Source organism: Canis lupus, chromosome 10, assembly GCF_048164855.1.
Source record: "Canis lupus baileyi chromosome 10, mCanLup2.hap1, whole genome shotgun sequence".
NCBI lineage: Eukaryota > Metazoa > Chordata > Mammalia > Carnivora > Canidae > Canis > Canis lupus.
In genome coordinates, this window is record NC_132847.1 from 31194469 (window position 1) to 31218892 (window position 24424).

Genomic DNA, 24424 nt, shown 5'->3' on the forward strand with positions numbered 1-24424 from the left:
TCCCACTAAATATATAGAAATTGCTCAGATACTAGCAAAAACTCACATTACTTGAAAATGCAGAGCCAAATGCAATAGGTATAACTTAGTTCCAAATTCTGGAGATTTCAAAACAAAGCAAAATAACAAAAGCACAGCCTTTTAGATATTCTTGAACTCAACTTCTGGGTGATTCTTTGTAGCTGAGTCTCTAAGCTCTTTCCTTTGGAGAGCAAGCATCCCGCGGCCAAGCACCAAAATTTAAAAGGTTTCAGATAATCTCATTGCTTTCTGATATTTCATCCCTTATCCTCTTATAGCCTAAAACTAGGAAAATAGTGGAAGAGAATGAGGCAGACAAATATGGATACTTAAGGAAGTGACACCTAAGAAGATTCTCAAGCATACTAGTTATTCTGGTTCTACACTCTACCGCCTATAACTGAATTTGACATTTTTATTTATTCAGTCATTTATTTCTAAAGAGTGGAGTCTACCCTTGTATGAACATAATCTTGGATGTTTTGATCATTATAGTCACTCTGAGGAGGAGTTAGAAGTCAACTACAATTTAAATAGGTGATGGATATTAAGGAGGGCACGTGTTGTGTTGAGTCCTGGGTGTTGTATGTAAGAGATGAATCCCTAAATTCTACCCCTGAAGCTAATATTACACTATATGTTAACTAGCTGTAATTTAAATAAAAAATTGAGACATTAAAAAATAGGAAGTCACCCTCTATCTGTATTTCTATTCTGCCATTTACCTTCTCCTAACTTTTACTTAGGGACTTTTTTTTCTACTTGTACATTTCTCAGTATGTAACCAGTGATTTTCAACTTGATCACGTACCTAAGGCCTGGCAGATTTAAAAATATATACATGTTAATGGAATTTGATTCTAGATAATTAGATGGCCAAAATATATCCTTAGTTTGGAGATATATATATATGCCATCCTAGTTAAAAAGTTTTTTTGTAAAGCAAGATTTTCTTTATTTCTGTTCCTTTTTAAATGGAGAAAAGCTTTATTTTTTAGAAGCAGTTTAAAGTTTAGAGAAAAATTAAGAGTATCTAATTGTTTTTTAGCTTCTCTTTCTAGAGGCAAATTGATGACTGTGCCCAAAACTAGGATGGATGACTTACACTTTATATTGGTTAATATATTGAACTGTTAGAAAGACGTGATTACATAATATAACTACCTTATAGTTTTGAAAAATATTTTATTTATTCATGTTTTTGATAGAAAATCTATCATGAGCGCAGGGGGAGGATCAGAGGAAGAGGAACAGGCACTCTGTGCTGGGTAAATAGCATGATGCAGGACCCTGAAATCATGACCTAAGCTGAAATCAAGAGTTGGACTTTCTCTTGACCGAGCCATCCAGGTACCCCTATAATTTGTTGTATACTATTTTATTTCTGTGTCACTATGGACTGAAATTAGACTGATACTCTTTTCTTTTAAATTACCATAATTATCTTCAGCATGGATTCAAACAATCCAAACTGATAGTCTTTTTTTTTTCTTATGGTGACATTAACTGCAAATTGTTATGTTTAATCCTGTCAATCTTGACTTAAAATGATAAAAATAGCCCACTAATATAAAAAATCAACATAAGATTTATAGTAGTCTATGTGAAAAATACTTTTAGGCTTTGATTGTTTTATAAGGGAGATTGAAACTACAAAAAAGGTGAGGTAAAAAAAAAAGGTGAGGTTAATTTAAAACTCTACAAGTAAAAAAAAATTAAAAAAAAACTCTACAAGTATAGTCAGATCAAGAAATAACCTTTCCACATACTGAAGGTAGTCTGTAAAATGCCTTTTGTCACATTGTGTTTAATTCTAGGCATCAAGTTGAAACATCAAACATATTATTCCTGTGCTAGGAGGAATCATCAGACTATGAACATCTGAAACTCATGTTATAAAAGGAATGGTTAAAGGAGCTATGGATATTTTACGTAGAAAATATAAGACAATGGAAAGAAAGGCAGATAGGTTTCGAATCAATTTAAGGAAGACCTGTTTTGGAATTAGAACTACGCATAATGAAAGTGAGGTTAATATATAGTTCAAATCACAGACTGGCTGACTGTGTGTCATGGGGAAGTTTCCTGTAGAGTATAATATTGAACCATGTGAATTTCCTTGCATTTCTTTTTTCCATTGAAGGATAACATGGCCTTAAATGCAGAGTATAAAACACCTGAGTCACAGATATTGTATTACCAAACATCTTTCTGGTCCTGGGCAGGTCATTTATTTTCTCTGGGTATAAATTTGTCATGTACAAACATGGCCTGGGGTCTTTAAGCCCTGTATTAGTTATAAAATTCACTGACTGTACAAATATAGACATACTGAATCAAACTCTAAGTCTACTCATGGTAAGGAATCATTGCAATGATAGACTTTTAGAACTGGAAAGCATTTGGCACCCCAATCCCTGCCAAGATGTTAGATTATATATATCACTGTTCCTATACTGATCTGTTAATAAATAATTTTAATACATCTTTTAAATGCAATGGGAAATATGAATGTTTTTGTTACTACCCCTGAATGCAAACATGTAACTCTCAAGTAGAAATGCTCAGAGAACATCCTGCTGGGCTTTCTTCTTTTGGCCATACAGCCTGTGTACACAATTAACCTTCCATCAATTAGATTAACTTGTTCTTTACTTGGGATTGGCAAATTAATACTGTAATCAAAAATCTCTAATACATATCTGAATATGTCCCTGCTATGTATAACGATTACTTCTTTACTAAAAAACTGAAATTTGGCTCATTTAATGGATGCCTTACTTAGTAGATCTGTCTTTTTTCTCCAAAAGAGTGCTAGTCTGAACTTTGTAAACAATTCTTAAAATCACCTAAAGAAATGTTAGCATTTCTGACTTTCTTAATCGATAAAACTCTAAGAGTTAACTAAAGTTCTAGAAGGTTGCTTTAATTATGGGAAGGCATTTATAGGTGTTGGCATTTGTCCTTATATTAAAACATGATACCACATAGCATATAATCAAATGTTATCATTCACAAGAAACTAAATTACATTTGCCAAAATAAGCCAAGCACTTGGCTGTCTAACTCAAAATAGTATTATGTTCACCCCATATATTTGTGAATTTCCAAATTAAGATTGCTTAATAGTTTCTGGATAGCATTATCTTGATCCAATTATGAAAAGTGACAGTGACAATACATGAAGAAGAAAGCTCATTTAACCAAATTGGCTAAATTTGGTCAATAAATCCAAGGCAAAATATTTTGAAACTTTAATTTGAGAACATTATAGTCATCATTAATAGTATCTTAGATATCCCTTAATGTTCTCAAGCAGTCATTTAGTAAGTGTCCATAGTGTCAGGGAACTCTCTTAAACATTGTGAGGAACAGGAAGATGAGAAAGAAGATATAGACCCTCTCTTCAAAAAATATCCCATCTAAACACTTAAGAAGGAACTGCCAGGAGAGTGAAAGCCTAATGCTTTGGCTATTACGTTAGATGGTTTTTTTTTTTTTTTTAATTTTTATTTATTTATGATAGTCACACAGAGAGAGAGAGAGAGAGGGGCAGAGACATAGGCAGAGGGAGAAGCAGGCTCCATGCACCGGGAGCCCGATGTGGGATTCGATCCCGGGTCTCCAGGATCGCGCCCTGGGCCAAAGGCAGGCGCCAAACCGCTGTGCCACCCAGGGATCCCCACGTTAGATGGTTTTTGTTCTCTCAATTCAAAGCAGTCTCACAACATAGTGGCAATTATTGTCTCTGGAGTTTCACCTGGTTTCAAATTCTGATACCACTACTTCTACTTGTGTGACTTTGGGCAAGATATTTAGTTTCTCTAGTTCTCAGGTCCCTATCCAAACATGGAAATAATTCAAGTATAGACCGCAGAAGTTTACTATGAAGAGTAAATGAGTTATGTGTGAGATATGAAATTATTATGCATATCAAAAATAAAGGTTAAATACAGGGATAAAGGGATAAAGGATACATTAAATAAGAAATCTATCTTTCAAAAAAAAAGAAATCTATCTTTCATTTGGCAAAATTAAAAAGTTCAATATTTTGTAATATGTTGGAGTTAGTAGCCTGCTTCTAAGACTGATTTTACAACATTCATAGACTATGGCCTACAGAGGGAAAGAAGAATTTCTAGTGTAATGTCCTAAAACACCACCACTAGTGAGCTGGTGTTGACAGACAAATGGAGGGGAAAACAATTTGGGAAATTCTGATCAAATACTATGTCCTAAATAAAATGTTCTAGACTTCATCCAATTTGACAAAATGTCTTATATTTTTTAGACAATCTGAAGAAGGCAGAGTTAGTAAGAACGAGATGGATTTGTTAAGTGACAGATGAGCCTCTTAAAAGACATTAGAATGAGTAGATAGTAATCTGAAGGATAATTTGGACCTGGGTTCGTTCCTATCAGTCTTTGGTGGAGTGGAAATACTGTAAAATGTAAAAGTCAGAAAGGTTGGGGTTTGGATGCTTGTTCTAATTCTTATTAGGTGTCAGCAAGCTTTGCTCCTTGACTGCCAGTTTCTTATCTGTAATCAGAAGATAGGATACCATGCAAAGCCCTTTACTTCAGGCTTGGCACATCTCAAGAGCTCAGTAAGTACTATCAATAATTATCACTGTTATTTTTACTTTCATTTCATTTCTGTGATGAGATGAAGATAGTTATACTATTTTGTTTCCATTTTTATTCATTTTGAATATAAAGGCACGAAAGACTGGGTTGTCACCTATCCTATCTCCAGAACGTAAATGTCTAAAATACATCACATATTTCCATAAAATATATCAATATTTCCACTTTCAAACATGCCTATATGTGGGCAGATAAATTCCTGACATTCCAAGTTTCAATGAAAATAATAATAACATTTACAGGCTACCCTATATATCCCCTACTGTATGTCAGGTTCTGTTCTGAAGGACTTTTCATATAAAACTCATTTAATCCTCACAACAGTCTAGGAAGTACATACAATTATCTACATTTTACTGGTGAGAAACCTCAGACACACACAAGTGAGTAATTTGCCTAAGATCAAACAGCTAGCAAATAGAGAATCTAGGCAAGTCTAGGTTTAGAACCTATGCAATTTACCCCTTATAACATAACTGATTTGTTCTGAAGAAGCAATATCATCAATGAAGCTATGTTTGAGATATGTTTATTGACATTAGATCAGACAGAGATCGAGCTTAAAAGCAAATAGGAGAATCATTGGTGTTATTAGTTCTATGGGAATAAGTACTCTGGGTTCCTCAGCAACTGGTTTTTAAATTCACTCTGGAACATGATGTGTTCAGAAAATAGAAACTGATTCTATACAAATTGCTGAACCATAAAACAGAATGATTAATACAATAAGAGAGTCATGAACAAAGACAAGGAGTTCAGAAGAAGGCATCATTTTGACTGGGGTATTCAGGAAAGCTCGATGGTGAAGGTGAGCTGAATTTTTTAAAGAGAAACAATGAAGAACTACAGGAGAGACAGGCTGAGAGTCTGAAATAAATTTACTACAACCTCTATCTTGTTTGTTAAATACTCCTCTAATTTGACTTCAATCATATCATGATTTCTGAAGGAACTTTGTGTGCCTTTTCTGTATACTAATATTCCCATTTTCTCAGAAATATGTTTCTACATCAACTCAAAAATGAAATTATCAGAGAATTTGGGAGGTGATATCTTTAAGCTGGAAACTTAAAAATTTTTACTAGAGAAGAGTATTTAAGCATGCTAAGTAACTTTTAAACTTTACAAACTTTATTTACAAAAATTAAATTTAGAAACATCAATTAAAATCATTTTAGTTGATTTTATAATTCATCACAGGTTTATGCAGGATAATAGTTTTAAATGGTAAGCCAACCAATCAAGTATTTTAGAAAGAGTATAGGAATGATTTATTTCAGAGAATTATCATTTTAAGATTAGAAACACAATATTAAGCTGCAATGGACAAGGAAAATGCACTTGGTAAAGGATTTTATCAAAAAAGTATTATTATGATAGATGAAATGTTTATATTAGAGAAAAGATATATATAAGGTAACAAAGCTATGTTAATAGCAACAATTTTGTTGCAAAATACTGAGAACTAAATGCATCACATTATAACCTGTTATTGTTTAACAGAGATCAGGCATTTAAAATTTTGGTAATCTATTTGCTAATCTGTTTTCTTGCTTTATTCCCTCATTAACAATAAATAGCTTTGTAGCTTCCAGAAAAAAAACAAAATAAAGTATGTAGGCGAGACCACCGCCGAGGGCTAATAATTTCATAGCAGCAGCAGCTAAATTCAATCAACATTTAAATCTATAGGCATCTGCTGCTCTAGTTCAAAATTTTAACCCATTGTTAGATTTCCCACACATTCATGACTCACATCATCCATGATTCAGAACTGAAAAATAAATCCTTCATTGGCAGACCATTTCCCAGTTGTTCCATTGTTTTGATTGTAATTTTATTTATGAAAAAAGGACTGGTTATCCATACTAAAGAACAATCTAATCATAGCATATTTTATAAGAGAAATAACGTGAATAGAATACAATGTTTGAATATTCCTTCCATACATCTATCCCAATCAATATTTTTTTAGTGCCAACAATATATTCGTCATTGTATTAGGTATTAAAATCCAAAGAAGGGAAAGAAGGGTTAATATTTGTTGCAGACTTACCTTGCGTCAGATACTGTAGGTGTTCTCAGACAGTCCCTGGCCTCAAGAGGTTCAAAACCTAATTAGCAAGACAGAGAACAAAATTATTTTAAAAATAGTATTTCCAATCCTAAATTGTCTTTGAGATATCATATTTCTGCCATCTTTTTTTTTTTTTTTTCAAGTAGTTTGAGACAGAGAGGAGAAGTAGCAAGAGGGTAAATGAGAAGCTGGTATCAATTTTGTGTGATAAAAAATCTTTAACTGAAATACCGAAATGCCAGAAATTAACATGGAATTTTATTTTGTCTATATGCTGTAAAGTAGTGAATACTGACCCTCCCTTCATATTTTGGGTCAAGACTAGCATGTCTGACATAAAATGGCAGACTACTTTCTTGCACCGGTTTCATCAAGTTTACGGAAGGAATGTCTTACTTAGTTTGTTGCTTCTTGAAATTACATAATACACTTCAAAACTTCCATCCTTTGTTCTTTATAGAACAGGATGCCACCTAGGTTGTTAAATCCTGGAAGCCAAGCTAAAACAAATCTTCATTTGTCCTATTCATCCTAGGACTAGCTAGCATGAATTATAAAAAAATCTTATAATTATTACATTTATGTGAAAAATTCTCAATTATTTTTTTTTAATCCACAACTCTAAAAAAGTTAAAAAGCCAATTTATCTTAATTTCTCAATGGGATCATTTTACAAGTTTCAAAGACTATCTCAATTCTTCTTATCTGTTTTCATAATTGCTTCCTTCTGTCTAGACCACTGTCTTCTCAACTGTTTTTCCATGTGTTCAACCTTCTTCCTCTTGCAGTCGTCATCCCACACGGAAAGCTTTCCTTGACATCCCGCTGCCTCCAAGTTTTGCTAAGATACATTTCCTAGATGCTCTAGAAGTTCTGCGTACTTCGCGAGCTGTTCACCAGACTGCTTCTTTTCCTCCGGTTACAAAATCACACTGAGTTTTGCAGCTAGATATGCGCACGTGACTGAATTCTTCACAATGGAATGAAGCTAGATGTAAATCACGGCACCATCAGAGCTGGCCTTGAAATCATCTGGTGCATGCTCCCTCATGTCATGTTTGCTCATTACAGGTAAAATCCCTGAGGACCTGGAGGAGGAAGGATCCAGAACAGCAAGAGCCTGTACTTCCACCTAGATCTCAGGATCACCCCTCAGGCCTCACCCCTCAACTAACAAAGTCTGTTGAGAGTAGAAAGTTGAGCATCCATCATCCCACCCTGACTAGGAACATCTATTGGAGTTCTGTGTAAATGAGAGTTAAATTTCAGTTCTTCGTGACATTGAACTCTGTATTGCTTGCTGTAGTCCTCAGCCTGCCCAGACTGTGACTGCTCTGTCGGTCCGCCCCTCCCACGACGTACACCCACACGCTGGGCTTTGTCGTGTTCCAGGCTCCAGCTGAGCCTGGCACAGCATACACCGCATAGCTATCCTCCCCCTCTTTCTTAATAATTTGAATCTTACAGTAAGATGTACCATGAAAATTTCATAGGAAACGTTACTCTAAATAGTTATTCCTTTGGAGGGAAATGCAAGGATTCATTTAGCCCAGGCTTCGAAATACCTCCCCATAAATACCATAAAGGTAAAATCTGATTTTGCTCAGGAATTCAAAGCAAGTGTAAACATCGAAACGTTTTTGGCAAAACTGCTTTTGTAGGCTTCGATTTGCAGTTTTTCCTACAATGATGAGAGCATCACAAAACCTTGGTCGTAAGTAATGGATTCAAAGGCTCTGTGACAGAGTTGCACTGACTTGGAACATCCTTCGAATCTCCACTGGGGATTTAATGCGATGGAGAGAAAATGAAAGGTAATTTTCTTTCCTTTTCAAAACAATAACCAATCACAGAACCCAAGACCTTCTGCTCTTCTCAAAGTACAATGAAATAGCTTTTGAAGTCTAGACAAAAATAGAGACATCTGACAAGCCATACCAAGTCTCAGCCAGCATGCCTCCGTGTATCTCCTCCCAGCCCCTCGCTCCTCCAGCTAAAGAAGATGCGCACAGACTCCTTTTCGGGCAACCACCAGTTTGAGGCCACGTCCAAAAGGTCTCCTCATAAATCTCATCGTCTCTGCACTATCATCCACTTGCTGGTTAAATTTAGTACTGTTTGGCAGAACCCACATTTCAGACACATACTTCCTTTACTTGTGGTCCTATTTAAGGAAAATAAAGAGGAAATGGTCCAAATTGCTTCCTTTTCAAAGAATTAAGATAAAGTTTTTTTTTTTTCTTTGTTTGTTTTGTTTTCTGCGAAACACACACCGGCCTTTTTACCCAAAAGAAAAATCCTCAAGCTCTGTTCCACAGCTCATTTAGATTATTTCTGAATGGCACTTTCAGGCTAGATTTTATGGTAACTTTAATAAATTTGTAGTTCATTCATGTCAATGTTAATATATAATTTCCCTTGGCAAAGCACTAGTCTCTTCCATGTCTGGCAAACACACTATGGATTTGCCAGAGGTAGTCATTTCTTAAAGTTTCCATAGACATTAAGACAACTCTTAGGGATCCCTGAGTGGCTCAGAAGTTTAGCACCTGCCTTCTGCCCAGGGCGTGATCCTGGAGTCCCGGGATAGAGTCCCGTGTCAGGCTCCCTGCGTGGAGCCTGCTTCTCCCTCTACCTGCATCTCTCTCTCTCTTTCTCTCTCTCTCTCTCTCTGTGTGTGTGTCTCTGATGAATAAATAAATAAAAAATCTTAAAAAAAAAAAGACAACTCTTCTCCTTCTTAGACCATCACAAAGCTACCTTTCCACTCTGAGCACAAATATCAACCCAATGGCCTGTTGATCTAGGAAGAAAAGAAGACACAACAGAAGATTTAACACCAGACAGAAAAAAATACACACACACACACACACACACACACACACATATATACTATATATATTTATATGTTAATGAATATGGTTCTTCTAAATCATGTTTAATGTTTAAGTCAACTGCACTTCCTACAGTGGTCGAAGTGCAAATTATTAAGAAGTCTAAATTTTTTTTCTGAAAATTGAGGGAAAAATGGATCATTAATTTTTCTCTTAAGCAGAATAAAATGAATTTTCAGCAACTGATTTAGCCAAGTAAATACGGTCCAGCTCATGGAACAGGCCTTATGTGTGGGAGAGAGTGAAACAAACAAGAAGAAAACTGTGGTAATGTACAGGTTCTCTCATTTCAATACTTTTTGCCAAAGATCCTACTAATTGTTGTGGCTGAGGAAAGTGTAAGCGCTAGAGTCAATAACTTTCAAGAGCAGAACCATCCATGGTGAAGTATAATCTGGCATGATACAGTTTTATTATTTACAGATGTGCATAGAACATGGTTCTAAGAAGCTTTGAAGGTTTCCATTTACTTTGGTCATAAAACTAATTTCCCCCACGAAATAACAAACATCTCATATACAGCCTTTCATGAATGAATCCTTTCATTTATGTCAGGAGAATGACATCTTTTATTTTATCTTTTAAATGGAGTTAGCTGGAGTTGAATCATGGATATTTTATATTCTGATTCATAAAATATACTTTGGACTTCCTCACTGCAATTTTTCTTTGCTGTATGGCATGGCTTCTGTCATAGTGCAAAAGTTCCAAGTTTCATTACTGATCCATGACTCTGGTGTATGTAACAGGCATACTTTAATTAAAGTACATCAAAACTTTAAAAAAAAAAGGTATTTCAACAGAAAAGCTGGAATTTAATTTATATGCTATAGTGTGATGCACTAGAGTGCTAGAGTGTGATACTCTTTTAAATTAGGGAAAAAAAAGTTTACTTCATATGAAGTTTGCTGCTAACCTTATTCTAAAACAACCCCCCCGAAAGAGAATTATCAAAATGCAAGTTATTTTAAAATAGATTCTATATTTAACTGCTTTAAGGTGGTTTAAAATTACATATTAAAGAGATTCCCTTAAGAGGCTTTCATTCTCTTTTATTCACGATTGTTTGCACATGCTTTTCTTTAGTCATTGTTCTCACATTTTCAGATTTAAGTTTATACTAGATAAGCAACACCAGGGAAGCAAACATCCAGGAAAAATAAAATTTGAAACCCTTAAAGGTAACTGACTCGCAAAATTGTCAAATCCTGATTTCATATGCAGATAATACAGTAGGAAGCCAGTAGAGATGAATGCATGATTTTAAGATCTGCTTTGTCAAATATTTTCGACTCCCTAAGTTACATAACTTTACTTCTTTCTTTTTTCTTTCCTTCCTCCCTCCTCCTCTTTCTCTTTTCTTTTGCTCATTTTCTTTTTCTTCTTTTTAATTTTCTCTTTATTTACGTGTTTAAAATTTTAATTACAGTGTAATTAACATATAGTATTATATTTGTTTCAGATGTACAATACAGTGATTCAACAATTCCATATATTGCTCAGTAAGATAAGTGTACCCCTTTACCTATTTCACCCCCCCTCACCTCCTCTCTGATAACCATCTGTTGCTCTCTACAGTTAAAAGTCTTGGGTTTTCTCTCTCTCTCTCTCTTTTTTTTTTTTTACTTCGTTTTGTTTCTTAGATTCTGCATATAAGTGAAATCATACAGTATCTTTCCCTTACTTGCTTATTTCACTTATCATTATACTTCCTAGCTCCTCATCTATGTTGTTGCAAATGGCAAGAGTTCCTTCTTTTCTATGGCTGAATAACATTCCATTGTATATACATACACCATCTCTTCTTTATCCATTCATCTGAAGTGGATACTTGGGGTGCTTCCATAATTTGGCCATGATATATAATAAACATAGGGGTGCATGTATCCCTTTAAACTTGAATTTTTGTATTCTTTGGGTAAATATTCAGAAGTGCAATTACTGGATCTAATAGGGTAGTGCTATTTTTAACTTTCTGAGAAACCTCCTTTCTGTTTTCCATAGTGACTGAAGCAGTTTGCATTCCCACCAGCAGTGAACAAGGGTTCCTTTTACTCCATATCTTTGCCAACAGCTGTTGTTTCTTGTGTTTTTTATTTTAGCAGTTTTGACAGGTACGAGGTGATATCTCCTTGTAGTTTTTATTTGCATCTCCCTAATGATGAGTGACGATGAACATCTTTTCATGTGTTGGCCAACTAGAAGTCCTCTTTGGAGAAATATCTGTTCCTCTCTCCGGCCCATTTTTAAATTGGATTATTTGTTTTTGAGTGTTGAATTGTATCAGTTCCTTATATATTTTGGGTGCTAACCCTTTTTTAGATATGTCATTTGCAAAAATCTTCTCCCAATCAGTAGATTGCCTTTAGTTTTGTTGATTATTTTCCTTATTGTACAGAAGCTTTTTATTTTTATGTAATTCCAATAGTTTATTTTTGCTTTTGTTTCTCTGGCCTCAGAAGACATATCTAGAGAAATGTTTTGCTCTCTTCTAGGATTTTTTTTTTTTTAATTTTTATTTATGATAATCAGAGAGAGAGAGGCAGAGACACAGGCAGAGGGAGAAGCAGGCTCCATGCACCGGGAGCCTGACGTGGGATTTGATCCCGGGTCTCCAGGATCGCGCCCCGGGCCAAAGGCAGGCGCTAAACCGCTGCGCCACCCAGGGATCCCTCTTCTAGGATTTTTATGGTTTCATGTCTCACATTTAGATCCTCAATCCATTTTGAATTTGTTTTTGTTTATTGTATAAGACAGTGGCCCAATTTCATTCTTTTGCATAACAACTGTAGAGTTTTCCCAACACCATTTTGGAAGAGACTTTTTCCCATTGCATATTCTACCCTGTTTTGTTGAAGATAAATTGACCATACAATTGTGGGTTTATTTCTGGGCTTTATTCTGTTCCAATGATCTCTGGGTCTATAAACACAGACATTAGATAAACATTGTTTATCAATTTACACACCCACACATCATACCCACACAATCAGTTAATCAGTTGTGCCTCTCACCACTAAATGGTTTTTTGTTTTGTTTTAGATTGTGTGTGTGTTCCTACGTGGTCCTTTAATAAAAAAACATGCAGAACTTCATATAGGGTCCAAATACTTTTTACATTATTTTAAGTCTAAGCATAGTGTGCTTATAGGAAAGTACACAAACAATGAATCATACAAAAGTAAAACTGGTCACTAGGATGACCACTACACAGGTCAAAATATAAAATATTTCTAGTACCACAGAAACACCTTGCTCCCTCCCAATCCCATTTCTCCATCTTCATCAAAGGTAAACAGACATCATCTTGATTTTTAAGTCTATAATTTAGAGTTGCCTTGAACATTGTATCAATGTAATCATATATTACATATTACTTAACATTATGCTTATTGGTTTCATTCATATTGCCATTTGTCAAACATCATTTGCATGTGCCACACTTTATATACCTATTGTATAGCTGATGGGCATTGGGTCATTTCCAGTTTAGAGCAATTACAATTGATGTTGCAATAAACATCCTTGTAGATATTTCTGGGTACACATGTCATACATAATGACATACATAATGAGGAGTTGAACTGCTGGATCATCTGGTATGCATATGTTCAACTTCAGTAGATAATGCCAGACTGTTTTCCAGAGTGGTTGTAGCAATTATATTTCCCTGAAATATATTCCTATTGTATCACATCTTGACCAATACTTGGTTGAGGTATTTGCTTTGAAAGTCTAGGTTAGACCAGTAAAGGTAGAGACAGGAATTAGCCTGGCAAAGAGAAGATTCCTGATCTGGGGCTCAGTGAACTGGTGGTAGAGTGATGGCTGTGCTCTGAATGGTGAACACTGGACCATTACAACCCAAGAAGTAGGAGGATCCATGAAGGACTCAGGAGTCTAATGGTGAGCATAGTATTCTGTCTAATTGTGAGGGTGTAAATCAACCCAGCAACAGAATTTCAGTGAAAATAAATTGTGTGTGCATGTGTGTGTGTGTGTGTGTGTGTATGTAATAAGGGAGGACCAGAGTCTTTTCACAAGCAAATATACAAATCCAACACATAAAATAGGAAGACTATCTTTATGAGAATCATTAGAAATATCTAGGGTGTTAGATTAATGATGAGAAATCTCATAAGAAAGGTTGCCATGAAGAACCACTTCATACCAGTCTATTTTATTTTATTTATTTTTTTTGAGAATTTTTTTTTAAATTTATGATAGTCACACACACACAGAGAGAGAGAGAGAGAGAGAGAGAGAGAGAGAGGCAGAGACATAGGCAGAGGAGAAGCAGGCTCCATGCACCAGGAGCCCGACGTGGGATTCGATCCCAGGTCTCCAGGATCGCGCCCTGGGCCAAAGGCAGGCGCTAAACCACTGCGCCACCCAGGGATCCCTACCAGTCTATTTTAAATTACATTTCATTATACTTTTTAACACTGGTTTTCTTTTTTCTCAAGATTTTATTTATTCATTCATGAGAGAGAGAGAGAGAGAGAGAGGCAGAGACACAGGCAGAGGGAGAAGCAGGCTCCATACAGGGAGCTTGACGTGGGATTCAACCCCAGGTCTCCAAAATCAGGCCCTGGACTGAAGGCAGCGCTAAACCGCTGAGCCACCCGGGCTGCCCATTTTATTATACTTTTTTTGTGATCAGTTCTGAACATATTGTGTCTCAGAAGGGATGGAAATACAATTTTCAAATATGAGAATTTCCCATAGGTATTTACTGAACTGTTTTAGTAAATGACTATTTTATAAGGTAATTATTTTATAATTATCCTATAGAAGGTGATTTTGAAAAAAATATCCTCTAGAGCCAGAAATAATCATAGAATTTTACAGCTGAAAGAGGTCTTGGGCAACATCTAATTAAACCTTCTCATTTCACAGATGAGGAAGTCTAGGTGCACAGTTGCCCAGTTATTTGATCAGGCTAAGGCAATAGTTAACTGCAGATTCAGAAGAATTAAGGCTTTTGACCTGGAGGATAATAATCATAAATTCATTTTATTAAAGGAACATTGAAAAAGTTCTTTCTTTTCCAGGCCCATGCCTATGCATCTATCAGAACTCATTGAAGTTCATCTACTCTGAGATGCTCTCTCTGATCCCTTCAGGTCTTCCTTAAATGCTTCTACTAGGTCTTAAATGACATTTTATAATTATTTCTATTATCTGTATACTTATCTCTTTGCTCACTATATTGAGAAACCAGAAGGTAGACCTGCTGTTTTTTCTGCTCGTAGTCCTTAGCATTTTGCATAAGCCTAGTATCCAATAGTACTGGGTAAAATTTGTGGAATGAGTTAAATGTTTCAAAATTTGGTCCATAATAATTTTGGTGTGTATTCAGTTAGGTAGAAGTAAAATATACAACTGTACCCATTATGTTAGTCTTTTGGACTATTGTTATTTCTGTTCCTCTTCTTTTCAGGCACATGGTGGAAATGTACTTCCTTGTACCCTTAAAATTAGTGTATCCCTGTTATTTGAGCACAAGTATCACATGTCACTTCCATGTAGAAGCCTTTAACAGGTGAGTATCAATTTGTTCTCCTCTCCCTCAAGCCCCAATGATCTTAGAGACTCTCTGAGTGAGGACAACATAAGCAGATTCCTTAGCCAACTTATTACTGACACACAGGTATGTGTATGACTGACAAACCTACATTTTATTTTCTAGTTTATTTATGTTTAAGTCACTGAGGCTTTAGAATTGTTACTGCAGTGTAACCTAGCATGTCCTCACTTTTTGTAATAGGATGAGATTTTGGGATCTCTGGGAGAGACTGAGCCCTTTTTTGTAGGCGAGACGAATATGAATCATTGGAGGCCAAAGGGTGGACTATGGGAGACAGCTTCTAAAATGAATCCCAAAAATCTTCCTCTCCCGGCGTTTACGTATTTGTGTAATTCCCTCTCCTTGAGTGTGGGTTAGATCCAGAAATGTACTTTTAACAAGAAGAATACTGCAAAAGTGATCATATATTGGCTATGAAATTGGAGTTTAAAATGTCTGTGGCTTCCTTCTTGCTTATCCTCTCTCACTCTCTCTTGTAGAATCCTTGGTCCAGGGAAAGCCAGGTGCCATGTGGTAAGGACCACTCAAAAGACCATCTGGTAAGGAATCAATGACTCTGACTTTTATCAAAGAGTACCTGAGATTTGTCAACAGTCTATGAATGAGCTTGAAAGTGCAACTTGTTCTATTTAGGCCTTGAAATCACCTCAGTCTTGGCTGCTACCTTCATTTCAGCCTCATGAAAAAACTGAGCCTTCAGTACTCAGCTACACTACTTTGATTCATGACACACAGAAGCTAGGGGATAATAAAAATTTGGTATTTCAAACTTCTGTGTTTTGGTACAATTTGTTACAGAGCAATAAATGATGAACACAGTTCATATTTCCCTACTTAAATATACCATACCAATAGCGCAAACACATTTAACATTATGTCAGAGATGCCAGATGATAAGCATATCTAAAGTTTGAGTCAATGTTTTAATTATTTATTACAGCATTGGAATATAGCTATACTTTATTAGTGGATATATAAACTCAAAGCCATATAAGAATCAAATTCATAGTTGGGTCACCTGAATCAGTTAATTATATCAAAGATATGTTAGATATGAGCAAGGATTTCTTTTTTTTAATTTTTTTTTAAGATTTTTATTCATGATAGTCACAGAGAGAGAGAGAGAGAGAGAGGCAGAGACACAGGCAGAGGGAGAAGCAGGCTCCATGCACCGGGAGCCCGACGTGGGATTCGATCCCAGGTCTCCAGGATCGCGCCCTGGGCCAAAGGCAGGCGCCAAACCGCTGCGCCACCCAGGGATCCCTGAGCAAGGATTTCTAAATCTAAATAAGATATAATTAGACATATAATAGTTATTAGCATTTAGGGTATTAGAAATATATATAAATATATATATTTATCTATTTGATTTTTATGGGTAACAAAAAACTTAATTTGTACATTAAGGAGAAACATGAGTTATATTAGACCATTTGCATGTTGCTCCAATATAAGCTAGCTTCTACTTAAATAGCTAACCCAATTCTTGTAGTGTTTCTAGAAAATTTATCAAAATATGATCAAAGGAGTGCAGGGACAGTGTGAGTCTAGGGCTTTCAGGCTATTTTGAATAATCTGAATTGAAAATAAGGGCATGACACCTATACTTTTCCCATAACGGTTCAATATCAGAAATCCAGGACAGTGTCTGTACAGTAAGTCAGAGTTAATGTTCAAGTCTATATAGCAAGAAGAAGAAACACCATAAGAAAAAAAAAATACAAAGTATTTGGGAGAAAGCAAGAGTGCAGTGCTTGTATAAAAAAATAAACTTATATGCTGAAAAACCTTCCACTGGCAACCTTAAGACAATGCAGTACAGCTTGAGCCCCAAAGGAGGGACACTGCTTAGGTATTAGCCTAATAAACTTGAAAGACAGATATCCTATTTATGAAAAGGCTTTTCATAGGTGAGTACAATTGTTTCCACATGTTTGAAGTCTACCCTGTTTCAATCCCACCAGGAATTCCTAATGAATACTGCATTTTCTGTGGAAGCAACAATTCATAATTTCCCTTTCTTCTTGTTTGTTACTACAAAAGACTTAGTCTTGGGGGCTTTGATTAAGATGATGAGACAAAGAATAAAACAAACAGAAAGTCTGTTAAATGTCTGCCTGAAACCAGAGCTGCACCGCTTAATATGAAAGCCTCTTCTAAACCAATAATGAAATAATCATCCTTTTTGCAAGACAGATAAGAAAATGAAGGCTAGATGTAGATTTGGGGAAACTAATTTATACTGGAGGAGGGAGAAAGAGAAAGGAGCAGCAACAGAAAATCAACTGTTAATGAATATCAGAGACTGCAGAGAAGTCACAAGATAAGCTGCAGCCTAGGTTCCTCCAGCTAGAACATGGCAATCACTTCTCTGAGAAGAGATGCTGATAACACCCCTCCTCTCCAACAGGCAATCATTTCGCGTTTTATATTATTTGAAAAGAGCCTGATTATTTTTCTTGAATGAAACCAGATTGATTCACATTTACCTGTCAACAGAATGTTCCATTCCTGTTTTGCCTGTCTATTTAAAGGCATATGACCTGACTGAAATTCTATAGATAAACCTTTCGTTAGAGAGAAATAAATAATAATGGGTGAACAACTCATGGCTTTTATCATTTTTAATTTTTTGGTAGAGTGCCAAATTATTCTAAATTAAAATCCAAAGCCTGATAAATGTGACTGATTTGTGCAGTAATGGATTGAGGTCACAATATTGGCTTTATTCAAGATCAGATACAATCTTTAAAAACCATATCCAGAGAGGAAAGCCACACATAAAAATGATAATTATGTTATTTTAAGTGTAGTTTAAAAGGGGAACAATATAACATATAATCTTTTCTGGTAATTTATATAAACATTTAAGTATTCCTCTATCATGTAGGGACAGACAAGAGGGATGTGTAAAGATAAACAGGCAGAAAATAGCTCATCAATGGACTTAGATGGCTTTGATTTTATTTATCGAAGTTGGATGTTGAGATCCAGAGCCACAGTGGGACAGTGTTTCTAAAAGCATTTGTATAGTATTTCCCAAAGTTGTACATATATTGCCTATTATTGAAAGAGGAGAGGAAACAGAATGCTTCGTTGGATATCCCAAGATTTGGGTTCTGGTGTGGGATCCAGAGCTTATCAAATAGGTATTTTTAGTAAATCAATGAAACTTTTTTAGCTTTTGTTTTTTTATTCTATCAAATGAAAGAGTTAAATAATATTCTCAAGGATCAATTTAACCTCATGAACCCTATGCATCACAATCTTATTAGATAATATAATTTAGATAGAGTATCTACAAATGTGACTTTGTCTATATACATGTGCATGTGTATATACAGCTTTATCCACTAATCAGATCATTAAGATGACAATGTTATAGCATTCAAAGTTATGGAAACTTTACCCTAAGTCTGAGATAAATAAAAATAGATTACACTGAAGCTCAATTTCACAGTGTTATATTCAAGTATTTCACAAAGTTTAGTTTAAAATTCAGTTTTGCAAAGTGAATTAGAATACTCTGTGTGTGGTGTGCAATTGATGTTTTGGAACATGGAAGATGCTCTGGGTAATAGGAGCTTAGTGTCCATTATCAAAAGAATATCAAGTTTACACTAATTGAATACCAATATTCCTATGGAGGCAATGGAAAATCATTTTTCAAGGGAATTACATAAGAATTATGTTAGTCTCTGTTTCAGTATGTTTCTTACGCGGATTGATATTAAGATGAACTTTTATAGTTTTTGGATTTTTCATTAAAATATTGATTTTTTTTTGTCTCAAATCATCACACAACTTAAGATCTTTTTTTCCTGAATGGAGCATTTACATCCTTCAAAGAGCCTGTATAATCATTGTTTTTAGGTTTTCCTGGGTCATCAACATTATTTAAATGCCAAAACCCCCCAAAAAACCAAAAAGAAAAATAAAAACATGCACACAAAGATAATTTCAAAAAGTATACATGAACTGTAAATTTTTTTATGAACTGTAAATTTTTTACAGTACTGAAGAACTGAAACAGCTGTAGGCTGTCAAGGACAAAAAAAAGAACAATTAACTAAAAACCAGTACTGGAGATAGGGTTGTGGGTAAGACAGTTTCATCATGAACAATTAAGTGGAAATGTTCCATAAATGCTCATATTTAGAAAATATAAGAAAAATATTGTGAACATTCTGAAATTTCCTTTTATTAGCTAAATTATTTGGAGGAATGATATGAAAAAAGACTGTATAATTTGGGAGATAGTCCACTGGACTGTATGGTGGGGAGAGGCCAAGAATCTAGTCCATGTTTGGCCATTTGCTAGTAACGTGACTTTGAGTAAGGATTTAACATATCTGAACTTCCGTGCTCTCAGGTCAAAAATAAGATGATGATATGCCTTTAAGAATATATACATGGAAGTTTGTTGTAAAAAATCATATGCAATCCAAAAGTTGAATAATTGCTATTACTGACGTTTTAAGGATTCTTCCTGCTTCCCTGTGACACAAGTTAAAGTTATATTAAATAGTCATGGCCCCAGTCAGGTGTGAACTTTTGACACCACCCATCAATTCACCCATCATACATTGAACCAATCATTTGTCTCGCTTTTTTTCCTTTGTATATTTGTTCCTTGAATTCTACATATGAATGAAATCATGGTATTTGTCTTTCTCTGACTGACTTATTTCACTTAGCATTATACTCTCTAGCTCCATCCATGTCATTGCAATGGGAAGATTTCATTCTTTTTAACAGCTGAATAATATTTCATTATATATATACATGTATATGTCATCTCTTATTTATACAGTCATCAGCTAATGCTTCCATAGCTTGGCTATTGTAAATAATTCTGTAATAAACATAAGGGTGCACATATCCCTTTGAATTGCAATTACTGGATCATAGCGTAGTGCTATTTTTAACTTTCTGAGGAATCTCCACACTTTTTTCCACAGTGGCTGCCCCAGTTTGCGTTCCCACAAACAGTTAACAAGGGTTCCTTTGCCTCCACATGCTTACCAACACCTGTTGTTTCTTGTGTTGTTGAGTTTAGCCATTCTGATAGGTGTGAAGTGATATCTCATTGTAGCTTTGATTTGCATCTCCCTAATGATGAGTAATGATAAACATCTTTTCATGTGCTTGTTGGTGATCTGGAAGTCCTCTTTGGAGAAATATCTTCGTCTTTGGCCCATTTTTAAACTGGATTATTTGTTTTTGGGTGTTGAATTGTATCAGTTCTTTATGTATTTTGGGTACTAACCCTTTTTTAGATATGTCATTTGCAAAAATCTTCTCCCATTTATCAGATTGACTTTTAGTTTTGATTGTTTCCTTTGCCATGCAGAAGCTTTTTATTTTGATGTAGTCTTAATAGTTTATTTTTGTTTTTGTTTCTCTGACCTCAGGAGACATATCTAGAAAGATGTTAGGTCTCATGTAAAAAAAAAAATATTGCCTTTGCTCTCTTCTAAAATTTTTATGGTTTCAGATCTCACATTTAGATCCTTAATCCATTTCATTTATTTTTGTATATGGTGTAAGACAGTGGTCCAGTTTCATTCTTTTCCATGTTGCTGTCCAGTCTTCCCAACACTATTTTTGAAAAGACTTTTTTTTTTTCCAATTGCATATTCTTTCCTGTTTTGTTGAAGATTAACTGACCATATAATTGTGGTTTATTTCTGGATTTTTCCATTCGTTTTCATTGATCTATATTTATATTCCTGTGCCAATACCATACTGTTTTGATTACTACAGCTTTCTAATATAACTTGAAGTCTGGAATTGTGACACCTTTCAGCTTTGTTCTTTTTCAAGATTGTTTTCACTATTCAAGGTTCCATACAAGTTTTATGATTGTCTTACTTCTGTGAAAAATGCTGCTGGCATTTTGATACATATTGCATTAAATGTGCAGATTGCTTTGGGCAATGTAGACATTTTAACAATATTTGTTCTTCCAATCCATGAGCATAGAATGCCTTTCCATTTTTTGTGTAGTGTTCAATTTCTTTCATCAGTGTTTTAGAGTTTTCAGAGTACAGATCTTTAACCTCTTTGGTTAGGTTTATTCCTAGGTATCTTATTATTTTTGGTGCAATTGTAAATGAGAATATTTTCTCAATTTCTCTTTCTGCTGCTTCATTATTGGTGAATGGAAATGCAACAGACTTCTGTATATTGATTTTGTATCCTACAACTCTACTGAATTCATTTTTAAGTTCTTGTAGTTTTTTGGTAGTCTTTTAGGTTTTCTATATATAGTATTATGTCATCTGCAAAGGGTGGAAGTTTTACTTCTTCCTTACCAACTTGGATGCTTTCATTGTCTGATTGCTATGGCTAGGAGTTCCAGAATTATGTTGAATTAAAGTAGTAAAAGTGCACATCCTGGCCTTATTCCTGACCTTACAGGAAACATCTCAATTTTTCAACATTGAGTATGATTTTAGCTGAGTTTTTTATATGTGGCCTTTATTATGTTGAGGTATGATCCCTCTAACCTACTTTGTTGAGGGTTTTTATCATGAATGGATACTGTGCTTTGTCAAATATTTTCTCTGGTTCTTACCATTTCTCTTGTTAATGTAATGTATCATGTTGATTGAGCTAAGAATATTGAATCATCTTGGCAACTTAAGAGTAAATCCCACTTGATCATGGGGAATGGTTTTTTTAAGGTATTGTTGGATTAGATTTGATAATATTTTGTTGACAATCTCTGCAATTTGTTCATCAGGGATATATATATATATCTAGCTCTCTTTTTAAAGATATCTTTATCTGGTTTTGGAATCAAAATAATGCTAGCCTCAAAGAATAAATTTGCATATTTTCCTTTCTTTCTTTCTTTTTTTTTTTTTTGGAATAGTTTGAGAAGAATAGGTATTAGATCTTCTTTACATGTTTGGTAGAATTTGCCTGTGAAGCCATCTGATCTTGGACTTTTGTTTCTGGGAGTTTTCTGGTTGCTGATTCAATTTCTTTGTTGGTTATTGGTCTGTTCAATTTAATTTTTCTGTTTGTTACTATTTCAGTTTTGGTAGTTTATATGTTTTAAGAATATATCCATTCTTCTAGGTTGCCCAGTTGGTTGGCATTTAGTTTTTCATAATATTTTTTCTTATTGTTGTTTATTTTTCTGTGGTGGTGTTATTTCTCCTCTCTCATTTGTGATTTTATTTATTTGAATCTTTTCTCACTTTTCCCTGATAAGCCTGACTTATCAGAGGTTTATCAATGTTATTGATTTTTTTTCAAAGACCCAGCTCCTGGTTTCATTGATTTGGTTTATTGGATTTTTGTTATTGTTTCTATATCATGTATTTCTGCTTCAATCTTTATTATTTCCTTCTTTCTGCTGATTTTAGATTTTGTTTGTTGTTCTTTTTGTAGCTCCTCTAGGTGTAAGGTTAGTTTTTTTTTATTTATTTTTTTTTATTTGATATCTTTCTTGCTTCTTCAGATAGGCCCATATTGCTATATCCTTCCCTCTTAAGACTGCCTTTGCTGCATCCCAAAGGTTTTTGACTATTGTGTTTTTATTTTCATTGGTTTCCATGTACTTTTTAATTTCTTCTTTGATTTCCTGAGTGACCCAGTCATGACTTAGTGCATTAAGATTCATGCATTTATGGCCTATCCAGATATTTTTTCTTGTGGTTGGCTTCTAGTTTCATAATATTGTTGTCAGAAAAGATACATGGTATGATCTCAAACTTCTTGAATTTATTGAGTCTTGTATTGTGGGCTAATATGTGATCTATTCTGGAGAATGTTTCATGTGCACTTAAAAGTAATGTGTATTCTGTTATTTTAAAATGGAATGTTCTGAATATATCTATTAAATCCATCTGGCCCAGTGTGTCATTCATTCGTTGTTTTCTTGTTGATTTGCTGTTTAGATAATCTATCCATTGATGAAAGTGGGGTGTGAAAGTCCCCTACTATCATTTTGTATTATTATCAATTAGTTCCTCTGTGTCTGTTATTAACTGTTTTATGTATCTGGGTGCTCCGATGTTGGATGCATATTATTTACATATGTTATATCTTTTGGGGGGGATTAATCCCTTTATTATAATGCAGTGTCCTTCTTTATCTCTTGTTACAGTCTTTGTTTTATTTTATTTTATTTTATTTTATTTTATTTTATTTTATTTTATTTTTTTTTCACAGCTTATGTTTTGAAGTGCTTTATCCAAAAGAACATGGAACAAACAAAACACAGACAAAGTTGCTCTGGCATATATCTCAGTTTGAAAGATCATTAATTTGAAAATAATACACAGAAACCAGTATGCCAATATGTCTTAACAAGTGAATATCAGAAAGCAAAGAAATTAACATAGCTAATGACTAAGAAAAAACAAAGGGTTGTTTGTAAATAATAATTAATAAATATTAATATCATAATGGTAAATAGTATACATTAAAATGTTAATAGTAAAAAAAATGACAAGAATAAAATATTACTAATATTGCTGATTTTCTGGAATACTAAATGGCATTCGTCTCCTAAGCATTTTTTTTTTTTTTGCAAGAATCAGCAATACTGAATACCTCAAGGATAAGAGAACACAACAAAAGTCAAACCACAGAAAGCAGTACTCTTGATGTTTAAGATCATCTCATCAGAACAGGCATGATTAGTCTCAGCAAAATCCAAATATGAAGTCCATCTGATAGAAGGAATATCAAATTAGAGAGGAGGGTGGAGACTCAACAGAGCAATTACCAATAGTCTTTGTTTTAAAGTTTAATTTGGCTGATATAAGTATTGCTACTCCGGCTTGCTTTCTTTCTTTCTTTCTTTCTTTCTTTCTTTCTTTCTTTCTTTCAGATTTTTATTTTTTTATCTATTTATTCATGAGAGACACACACAGAGAGAGGGAGACATAGGCAAAGAGAGAAGCAGGCTCCATGTAAGAAGCCTGATGTGGGACTTGATCCCAGATCCCGGGATCACACCCTGAGCCAAAGGCAGACACTCAACTGCTGAGCCACCCAGGTGTCCTTCCGGCTTTCTTTTGATATCCATTTGCATTATAGATGTTTCTCCATCCCCTCACTTTCAATATGCAGGTGACTTTAGGCATCTCTTGTAGGTGGCATATAGATGGGTCTTTTTTTTTTTTAATCCATTCTGTCACCCTATGTCTTGATTGGAGTGTTTAGTCCATTTAT

General features: G+C 34.7%; 1 protein-coding gene across 35 annotated transcripts in view; it reads right to left on the minus strand.

Moving 5' to 3' along the window:
• The window catches only part of PTPRD (protein tyrosine phosphatase receptor type D), a 2176041-nt gene that overhangs the window by 797871 nt on the left and 1353746 nt on the right, over window positions 1-24424 (minus strand). For all 35 annotated transcript variants that reach the window (XM_072841294.1, XM_072841327.1, XM_072841326.1 and 32 more), the window contains one exon: window positions 6725-6782. The gene's annotated coding sequence lies outside the window, so the exon portion shown is untranslated. The remainder of the gene's footprint in view (window positions 1-6724; window positions 6783-24424) is intronic.